At 47.3% G+C, this 11,139-nt stretch overlaps 1 pseudogene; it reads right to left on the bottom strand.

Moving 5' to 3' along the window:
* Positions 1-2,059: 2,059 nt before the first annotated feature.
* Positions 2,060-10,828, bottom strand: LOC101406521 (thyroid receptor-interacting protein 11 pseudogene; annotated as a pseudogene).
* Positions 10,829-11,139: the final 311 nt, after the last annotated feature.

Below are 11,139 nucleotides of genomic sequence, written 5' to 3'. Positions count from 1 at the left end.
TTGCTTCCTGGGTCAACCTCGTGGGTACCAGGCACCGTTTCCAGTAACAGCAGATTTTCTATAGTTCCCCTCCCAGCAGTGTGGAGGATGGATTCAAGGGGAGGCCAAGAGTGCAACCAGCAAGATCGGTAAGGAGTCTCCTGTGCTAGTCCATGCAGGAGACAGGAAGGGATGGACCAGAGCAGTGGAAACAGAAAAGAACGGGAAGGAATTAAGCTCTGTTTGGTGGTTTGTGGGATATGCAGTGGGTGACACAGAGAGAGAGATCAACCATGGTTTGAGAGCTCTTAGGATGGACAAGAGGATTTTATGAGGTGATAAAAGGAACATGGGAGGAGGAGGAGGTTGTACGGGGAAGATGCCAGGTTCCCTTTTGGACCCGCTGATTTTGGGAAAGCCTATGGACATCCCTGATGGAGAGGAGGAGGGGGGAGGAGGAGTGTCCAGCAGACAGTGAGATAAACCAGTGTGGAGGAGTCAGGAGAAGGGTGAGGTTCAGACACAGGCATTCCAAGTAATTAGCATCCAGGTGAGAAGTCAATGCAAATTGGATAGGCTTCCCTGAGACCACAGGGAGAGTGAGAAAGTCCCGTTCCTAGAGACAATGCCTTAGAGAACATAAACCCTAGAAGCGGTCAGAAGAAAAAGCCACAGAGGAGACTGAGAAAGAAAGATTTGAGGGGAGAGTAGCATCCCAACAAGAAAGAGAGCACAGAGAATGTTTAAACACTGAACATGTAGGCAGAATTTCATCAGACACCAGAGAAAGTATAGGTAATAAAGGACTAAAGGAATGTGTATTTGAAAATTCCTGTGACATTCTGGGACACAAGATTTTGTGAAGCTTTCAAGGCGTCCAGGGAGAGATAGAGATGATTTGACGAGTAGTAAATTTTGCATGACTTGGCCGTGAAAGGTAGAGATGAAGCAGTAGTTGGAGGAGCAAGAAAGGAGAGGAGTAGATGCTGGGAGAAAGCATGAAGTGCTCCTCTGCTTAGGGAAAGAGACAGGCTGAAGAGAAAACAGATGGAAAATTAAGGGACTGAGGTCTTTGAAGAAGTCTGAATAGATAAGATTTCCTTAGTACAATGGAGCAATTCCCCTGGAAATGCAGTAAGCTGAGTCCCTTTACCTGTAGGACAAAAAGGGAAAGAGTAGAGATGGCTGGAGAGAAATAGAGGGATGGTAGGGAATCTAGGAAGGGGAAAGCGGAAATGGAGAGTTCTTGACTAGCTGGCCTCTGATCTCTTCAAGAGGGTAAGTAAGGATGACGATCATGCTTGTGAAACGGGATGAAGACCTGGAGTGGCTCTTAAGTGGAAATGTGGGCAAGGGAGTGGACCATGGACCTTTGATAGGATTTGGGGTAGAAACTGCTTCAACAAGTTGATCACTAGGCTATATAAAGTTAAATCAATTTAGGTACATCCATACATGACTAAACTGCTGCTTTTAAAAAGAATAAGATGGAATTCTATACACATTTGGAAAGATCTCTAAGGTATAGTGACCTCTTTTTTAAAAGTAAGTCAGGGAGTAATACACCTCCTATATATACAAATATACATATATGTTTAAAATGCCTGAGAGAATCCAGGTTCCCAATAGAGTGGTTTCAGGCAAACAAAAGAGGAGTAGGACTGAGCCAGGAAAACTGAACTTTCCTTTGTAAATTTTCATGCATCTTGCCCTTTTGCGCTGTTCTCCTTTCTTAATATACAAAGAGCGGGCACTCGTGTATTTTATAATTTTTGAGCATTAACACAAGTTACTGTTCATATTACCCAAGGTTCACCTAAAAAAAAACACCCTCTCCTTGTAAAAAGTGAAAGTGCTAGAAACACGACTGGAAGTGTCCTTTGACCACAGCCTCCAGTCCCTCCAAGGCCCACTCTCCCAAGAAGTAACCTATGCTTTAAGTGGGGTGAAGACCTTAAAGGATACTTTTTTTTTAATTACGAAGACTATTTATATTAAACTTAAAGTGAAACTAAAAACAAATCTATGACTTTTCCTGGAAGGCCACTTGATGATAAGGTCACAAACAAAGTGACCTGGTTTCTCGAAAGTGCTGTCTCGTCTCCGATTTGGAATCTTCTACCGCTTTGAAGTGTTTTTCAGGGCAACTGCAGCACTCTTGGCAGGTGACAGGAGCAAAGGTGTACATGTGGGCACAACATCAGTAACGGCATTTAAAAGAAGATGCCCAGACCCCCCAGTCCCAGGGCCGGGTGGGTCAATAAGAGACACGGCTGTGGAGCAGCCATTCACATCTGATTTTCTGGGTGTGGATCCGAGGGTGGTGTTAAGACGTGCTGGTACATTTTTCACCAGTTTCTTCCTTCTGGGTGCATCTAGAGGCTTCCTATCCTGAGCAGAGAGCTTTTGTGGTGGAAAAGCTACATGAGACTCAGTTTCTAGAAACTTAACAAAAAGTTCTGAAAAAGAACCATTGAGCTCAGATTGCTGATTTGGTGTCAGAGGTGTGCTGGGGACACTTCTTGATCCAAGCCATCCAGTCATCCATCTTGTAATGCCGCCGTGCTCTTCCTGGATGAGCCACTCCATTTCTTCCCTTTTCATTCCCAGAGTGCTTCCCATTAATCGTAACACTTCCTGACGCTCACGTTTGGGTGTTTGAAAATAGTCCAGCAAGAGCTTTCTCACTAGGACTTTGTCTACTTTTCCTTCGATGCTGCTTACTAAGTTCATCCATTTCTTTTGCACCTCATCCAGCATTTCCTGTTGGACCTCACTTTGCTTTTTAAATTCTCCAACTTGTTCCTCCTTCAGATCCAAGATGGCATTGGCTTTATCGAGTCGTCCCTGCAAGGACATCAGTTTTCCTTCTAGATCGCCTGCCCTCTCCACCCATTCAGCTAGTGCCATCTTCAGGTTGGCTAGTGCTCGAGCATACTGCTTTTCTTGTTCCTGGGAGACAGAAAGCTGTAACGCGGTTTCATCTTTCTGCTTGCTGACCACATTCAGTTGTTCCTGCAATGACTCCACCTCTACCCTGGCTTGATGGCTTGCCTTTATGCTGCCTGGGAAGATAAAAGTAGCTTTTCCTCTAGTCTTGTGACTCTCTTTCTTAGTTGAGCCGCTCTGTCTTCTGCAACCAGCACTTCATGGAGATGAGCATCTTCTGACTCTAAAGCCTGGTTATGAGATCTTTCTAGCTCCTGGCTTAAGCCGCACTCGTTTTCTCTTAAATGACAAACTTCATTCTGTAGGGCACAGTTTTCCATCTGTTGCTGTTTCAGTGCCAACACGACTTCATCTCTCTCCTGCTGAAACAGAACTGTCTTTTCCTGCATGGACGTAACTGCATGTAAAAGCTGGTTTAACTCCCCAGCCTGGCCCTGCTCTTGTTCCTTCAGGAGTTGCTCCAAAGCAAGAGCCGACTTCTTCACTGCAGCAGAGTCGAACTCTTTCTCTCTCAGCAACATAGAAAGCCGCATATTTGTCTCTTGTAATGCCCGATTTTCTGTTTCCTTTTCCATGGACTTTTCTAGTACTTTTTCATTTTCTCGTTTTACTTTACACAAATCCACTTCAAAATGTAATATTCTCTCCTTCAGGTTTGTTACTGCCTGCCTCAAAAGTTCATTTTCATTCACTTCGGTTGTGTAATTTTCACTCAAAGAAAGTAATTCCTCACTTTTTGCGTTGACTAAGAGCTCTTTTTCCTGAAGTTTTCTAAAACATCCTGTTTCTCCCTGAGCTGCTGGATTTCGGAATCTGTTTCTTCGCATTGTTTTCTTTCTCGTTCGGAGGTGGCAGCAATCGCAGCAGACAGTCTCTGATTCTCCTCCTGGAGGCTTCGAATGGTTGCCTCTTTTTCCTCCATCGATTTCCTTAACTCTTCTATCTCTTCTGGGAGCGCTTTAGAAGACTCACTCACTGCATCAGATCTAGTTGCCTTCAGAGAGTCGGCTGACTCTGAAGTGAGTGATGATGTGGTGGGAGGCTGTGGTGCAGTAAGGTCAAGTGGACCTAAAAGAACATCCTTGGCATTGCACAGCTGCTCTAGGCTGAGCTGCATTCGTGCTAACTTCTTTGCCAAATATGTGACTTGGATTTCATCCTCTTTACAGTTTTGGATCAGGTCAGTAGAGGTCATCCGTATTTGAGACTTATTATCACTGTCCATCAAGACCCGAGCCTGAAGCTGTGGAAGTTCTTTCTGGAGCTGGGCTGACTCTCGCTTCATGTTGTGCACCGCAGTCATCACCTGCTGTGTCCAGTCCTCCATTAGGGAGACCTGCTGCTGTAACGTGTCACGTTCCTGCAGAAGCTCCTCCAACTGATTCACAGTAACCCCTCCAACCTCACCGCCAGTGCCAGATGTCTGCAAGATTGTCCATAAAGTCTGACATTTCTGACTCAAGGCATCGATTTCCACGTCTTTCGCTCGAATGATGTGTGAGAGGTTCTGAACAGTTTCTCTAAACATATCCTGACCACTACTTTCAAATCTCGTGGACCATTTTGTATTTTCATCTTGCAGTTTCACGAGGTCTGCTTCTTTGGCAACCAGTATGTCCATCATTTTGTGATACTCTCTTTTTAGGCTGCTGTTTTCCCTCACCTTCTCATTGAAAACAGCTAACATTTGTTCCCTTTCCAAAGCGTAAGCTTGCAATTGCTGCTGAAGGTCGCTCACAGCCTGGATGTAGGGAGCTGAAGCTATTCTAGCGTGAAGACACTGTATCTCCAACTCTTTTTGCTGGATAATCCGAGTTAGTTGACCAATCTCATCTTTGTATGGCTGATCAATCTGCTCTTTCAAAGGGACAGGCTTTTCAGTTCGAAGTTTCATCTCCCATTCCTGTTCTTTTCTTCCTTTTCCTAATCCTTCAGTTTCAACTTTACATAAATCATGCTTTTCACTTCCGTTTTGCATACTAAGACTCTGACCTTTTGCCACTTGACAAATCTCCGAATGTTTTGTCTGCATGTGCTGGGTTTTTTCAGGCAAGTGGGTTTTCAGTTGTTTTGTCGTGTTTTGCAAATTCTTAATTTCCTCATCTTTGGCTGAAAAGAGCTGAGTGTGTTTCATATGCATTTGCTCACGCTGGTATTTAAGTTCATCCATTTCCCGTTTCTGCTCTTGTAAAGTTTGAAGGAGCTGTGTCTTCCTCCGGTCTTGTTTTTCACTCACCTTTTGATGATGTTTTACTTCCTCCTCCAGGTGACCTTTTATCACCATCACCTGAGAGACCTCAGATTCTAGTCGTGTCACCCTGTCCAGGGTTTTAGGGTCAACCACAGGTGCAGTTCCAGTCTGTTCTCTCAGTCGTTCCAGGGCTTCTTTCAGATGACTGTTTTCTTCTCTCTTGGAGGCAAGCCTTGTGTCTTTCTCCTCCACGGTCTGCTGTAAACTGTCAGCTTTTCTCAAAGCTTGGGTTCTCAGTTTCTCCTCTGATGCTACAATTGCCTGAACGTCCTCCATCTCCGTCCTCCCAGAGTCAGGTGACTCTTCCGCCTTCTCCCTTCCCTTCCTCAGCACATCTTTGGTGAAGTTAGAGATGTGTCCAGTGAGGGAAGCCACACTGCCGCCCACTTGCCCCAGGGAATGGCCTAAGCCAGAGCCAAGGCCACCAAACCAGGAGGCCATCGCTGCGGGTTGCAGAGCTGACCTGGTCCGCTCTGCACAAAGCGTCCAGCCCAGTCGGACAGTCCCGCCAAGTGTCGGGGCACCGGTGCCTGCGCGAGGCGAAGAGTCCAAACACGCCGAGGGTTCCTAGGCAACGGGGCTCCGGGGTGGGGGTGGGGTGGGGGCGCCAACCGCCGGGGTGGGGGAGGGGCTGCCTGGAGCCCGGGGCCTGGCCCGGGACCTCACCAATGGGTCTCCAGTCGCCCTCCCCACCCACCCTGTCACCCGGGGCCTCCGCTCATCCCGATGACTTCCCACCGCGGGGTCGGGCCCCTTCTCCCTCTGCCCCAGTGATGTCCCCGGTGCCAGCGCCCCTCCTGCCACCTCGCGCCGGCCGCCATGACAGCCGCTCTCGAGGTGGCCGTCCCCACACGGCCTCCCCCGTGCGTGTGTCCGCGCTGTGAAGAGAGGACCCATTGCTCTGATGTCACCAAGTGGAGCATGCGGTCCGTATTGTCCTGCAGCTGCTGGTTTTCCCCTTAAAAAAATCTGAAGTAAAATTTACACGGTGACCCGCACCCATCTGAGGAGTTCTGTGTTTGGACAAATGTCTACACCCGCGCATAAGCGCGACCCTGATGAAGACACTGACCATTTCCATCATCCCGGCGGGTCCCGGGTTCTCTCCCCACAGCCTCGCCTCCTCCCCGAGCAGCCCTGCAGGGAGAGGGGTCCCATGAATGAGTTTGGGGGCTCTTGTGATACGGGGTGTCACACCGTGGACACGCCGTGTGTCTGCTTCCGTCAACACGTGTTTGGTCTAGTCAGGGAAGTGAGTTTCACATCCGTGGAGGAAGCATTGATGAGGAAAGGACACCGGGGTTCTAGGGGACCAGAGGCCCGAGCCCGCTCAGCCCGGGGGGTCGTCCTCCGCGGGGACCGAGGACGGGGGGCCGCGCCCTGGGCCTGCCCTGCGCTCCCGCCCCGGCGGCCCGGCGGGCGGCGCTGGAGGGCACGCGGGAGGGCGGGGCCGCCGGCCTGGGGAGCCGCCGCCGCCTGGGCCGGGAGGCGGTGGAGGAGCCGCCGGGCCGTCCCGTCCGCCGCCGGGAAGCAGCGGTTCAGCCGCAGGAAGCCGCGGGCCCAGCAGACCGCGGGCAGGCGAGTGTGAGATCTGGGTTTTAACGAAAATTCGGTGGCCTTTCACGCCAATTAAACCACTCCCGAGACACAACACAATATATACGCGGCCAGATTTGTTCTGTGAGTCGCCAGTTGGCACTCGCTTGTCTAGAAGGACCTGCAGGTTAAGGGACCCTGTTACTCTTTTTTTTTCCCTCTACCTTCCCCTCACATTACTACGTTCTCGGTTCTTTGGATCTGTTCAAGAGCGCATCCTTTCCTTTACAGATCTGATAGTAATCACCATCCACGTTTCCGTAGTGGTTTAGTTTACCAAGTGCTGTATCAAACCACCGGGCAGGGTTCTCACCTCCTGGCAATGATCATTTCTATTTCATAAAGCAGGAAAAACGGCTTGCCCAGTTCCCACAGACTAAGTGGCCGAGGCAGGACTTGAGTCCAGGGCTTCGGACTCTGGATCCCGTGTGCATCCAGCTACAGAGACGGGGCTGTCTTTTCTCCAGGGAAGGATACTGTTTAGTAAACGTCTTTGGTGCTTATTAAGCTGCTGGGCTAGGTGCTTTGCATGAATTCTCTCACCGCATTCTCACAGCGACCCTACGAGGTGATGGTAGTTATTCCTGATTTAATGATGTGGAAGCCAGAACTCAGAGTGGTCATCAAGCTAGTAAATGGCGGAGCTGTGGACTCAAACCCTGGTTTGTGATTTCCAAGCAGCTGTAAGTTCCCATACTTCACGTGGGAAACTCTTATATGAGAAACCCTATGTTTGAGTTATGAGTGATGTTTTCATCAAATCCTGGAGGCTAAGAGTTGGATGTTGGTCTAGTTCACTGGCTCTGACCAGGGATGGTTTTGCCCCCCGGGGCACATTTGTCAATGTCTGGAGACACTTTTGATAGTCATGATGCAGTTGGGGTAGTGGGTGCTACTGGAATCAGGTAGATAGACGCCAGGGATGCTGCTGAACATCCTAGAATGCACAGGACAGCCTCACGGCACAGAAGTATCTGGTCCAAAATGTCAAGAGTGCTGAGGTTGAGAAACCCTGGTCTAGTCCTTCCAGGTTCTGGGTAGGTGAATTACCAAAACCAGAGATCCACACTGTTTGCCTGCAGGGCATGGATGTGTTCTGTTTGGCCTGTTCAGTATCTAGGCATGTACGTATGTATGTATGTATATTTTATTTTAATTGTTTTTACACTCATTGGCCCATATTTAAAATTTAGGAATTTTCACGTGAAAACCTGTATTTCCAGCTTCTAAAATGTTGTAACCTGGCAATAACTGGCATTGCTTCCAGGTACACGTAGAAGTGGCTGAGCAGCAGCTGTCCCATCTGGGTGGGGCATCAGCCGTCCAGTGCCCCCTAGTCCCTACCCGGCTTATCTTACTCTTACCTTCCTTGCTGACCCCTCCCTGATCACAGAAGTCTAACAACCGTCTCCAGGAGTGGAAGTCTCACTACCTCACGAGACAGCCCATTCCAATAGGGGCAGCTGTGCCTCGTCTCTCTCCCATGAGACAGCCCTTCCTCTATTTGACGTCACAAACCATCTCCTTACTTTCTCAGCAGTGACATTCTCCATCCCTCACCTACTCCGCTGTTTCCTTTTCCTCACACTCATTTCCTCTGCCTTTTCTAGGACCAGCTCTGAACAGGATTTCTGAGAAAGGGCAGGTAGCTGTGCTTTGCCTCAGTCTAAGCGGATTCCATCCCGCCTCTGCATAGAGCTCGAGTGGAAAGAAATCTGATATCTTTGAAGCTTCTTCTGATCTGATCTTCTGTGGCTTTTTTATGTACTTGACATATTGTGATGTCCTGGAATATCAAACAGGGTATATATAGGTGAGTGAAAATGAACCCTGAAAGGAAGTGGTCATATAGCGTCCTTTTTATATGTGAAGGCAGCATGTGATTCTAACCTGGAATTACCTTTGTGGCTGCAGTTCCCAGTGTGGGCATGGCCGACTCTTCAGGGAGTGGACATTCAGGTACAGACGCCTAGAATGAGTATGTGCAACACACTCTTGTTAGACTACAGATGTTTTTAATATATCATTCTATTTCTGACATGTCAGTAGATGCCATAGTGATTAATCAACTACAAATGCATTTAAAAATATTATTACACTTCTATCTGCTTTGTGCGTGCACGTGTGTGTGTGTGTGTGTGTGTGTGTATTTTCTTAATCATAGATATTAAAAATACCACAGCCACCCAGTCCCTTATCCAAAAGTCTTGGGGTCAGATGAGTTTCAGAATTCAGAATTTGTCAGAGTTGTGAAGAGTAGTACTGTGCATATGCCATTATATAATATCTCCAGCAGGGTCTGGGCAGCAGCCCTTAATCAAACATTAGTATTTCTATAGCAAAATATGGGACTGTATTTCACGCTAAATGGAATGCATAAGGATTGTAAATAGTTTCATGTTAGTTCACATCCAGTTCTGTTGCCTGATGAGTTACAAAACACTTATTTTTTAGATTTGAAAAGAGTGGATAAGGGCTTGTGGACCTGTCTTACTTTTAGTAATGTTCCTGTAGAGAGAGCTTGTGAAATTTTTATGCTTTCAATCACGTTTCCCATACTCCAAAAAGTTGGAAATCACAGCTATATATCCTGTAGCAGGGGTCACATGTGCTCAAGTGCCAGGAGAGGTAAAATTAAGAGGTGAAGTGGGAGATTGGTTATAAGACAGTAGAGAGTGCTGAGGACTGTGGTGAACCAGTGAGTCCCCGTCCATTAAAGGGGAAAGTTGCTCTCAGCTCTAGCCACTTGGTGCCATGGTGATTGGGGGTACAGTGTTGCCACATCTTCCCATTTTTAGTGATACTCCAGAATGCTGATTTCCGTGTGAAGTTCTTGTCATTTTACATGTTTTTGAATGTAAAATATTTCATAATAAAAAGAAAACATAAAAAAGGTGATAGAGATTTTATTTTAGAATTGCCTTATTTTCTAGCCAGTGGGAAGTTTTCTTTTCCATCTGTGAATTTGAAACTTTCAAGTTACTTATCTTGGAAAAGGGAATGAAAGCCCAAGTTAAAAGGGGAGCCTCTTTTTACAAAGTTTGAGTTCAGGGTGGTTAGGCTATAATGTCCCTCCCTTTCCAGGGCCTTCGTGATCAGAAGTGACATTCCGCATCTGCCCTTGTATTGGACAGGGAAGCGGCCTTCCTCTCGCCTCTTCTCAGACCACACCCCTAGGTGACCTCAGCCCCGTAACACCACCTCGTGGCTGATGACTCCCCATTTCATGCCTCCAGCCCTGGCATCTCTTCATCCCTACATTGACCTCTGTCTTGAACGTCTCCTGTAAATGTCCTGCTAAAACTGACTCATGAACTTCGTTCTCAAATTGGCCTCCTTTCCCTGTATTCTCTAGTCTATAGGTCGGCTGACGTTGCCCCGCTGCCAGTTCTGTGAGAAAGGTTATTGATGCCCAGCCCCGCACTGCAGCAGCAGAATGGAGTAGTGGTAACACTGACTGTGTGGCCACAGAGCCTACGCTGTGTACCGTCTGGCCCTTACTGAAGGAGTTGCCCACGCCTGCCCTAGTGCACTGAATGCCACCACACCTACTGGGTCACCTGTCACCCCTCTCCTCCATGTTCTTTATATCCAGGCTCTCACTAGGATCTGGCAATTCTGCCTCCTTAGTGTCCTTTGATTTTGTGTCTGCCTCTCGATGGCCATTCCTCCAGTTACCTTAGTTCAAGCTCTCATTTCTGTTCACCTGGACTCGCTGTTGTCTTCCAGATGGCCTCTGCTGGCTTGAGCTGGCTTATCCCTTTTGAGGGATATGGAGGCCTCCACTTTGCTTTGACACCGCCAGTCACCATTTCAAGGACTATAGCCGTTCTTGTCTATATTATTTTTTTCTGATGAATTCTCTGGAGTTTAGAATCACTACATTTGTAGGAAATTAATCTTTATGTAGTCATAGGATTACCAAATTGCCTTCTGAAGTGATAGTGCTGTCGTGTAGTGTACCGTGCAGAAGTAATGTCGCACGCGATGCACGTCATTCTGCACAATGTGATGGATGTCATGTTTCACCATCACCTCAGTAGCACTGGACATCGTCTTTTATGAAATTTGCTACCTATTTAATTTTTTTTCCACTAAGGTTGAAATGAAGTCCCTATATTTGTACTTCCTTCTGTAAGTTTTCTGCATGTGTATTTGTTTATTTAATTGCCATGGAATTAATGTTCAGTTGTCAATTTCATTCTTCAATTACCACTTCAGTTCAACAATTATCTAACGAGAACTTGTCAAACACTAGGCGCTGGGCTTAAAGATATATGGAATTCCTAGGGACTTGCATGAGGAGATAGACATACAAACAGATAATTTGAATATTGCCAGTTGTACCTATTCTAGCAGATCTT

This window comes from Ceratotherium simum, chromosome 26 (assembly GCF_057802395.1).
Source record: "Ceratotherium simum simum isolate JZ-2026a chromosome 26, ASM5780239v1, whole genome shotgun sequence".
Taxonomy (NCBI): domain Eukaryota; kingdom Metazoa; phylum Chordata; class Mammalia; order Perissodactyla; family Rhinocerotidae; genus Ceratotherium; species Ceratotherium simum.
Note: the sequence above shows the minus strand (reverse complement) of the source record. Positions and strands in the feature narration are given on the sequence as shown.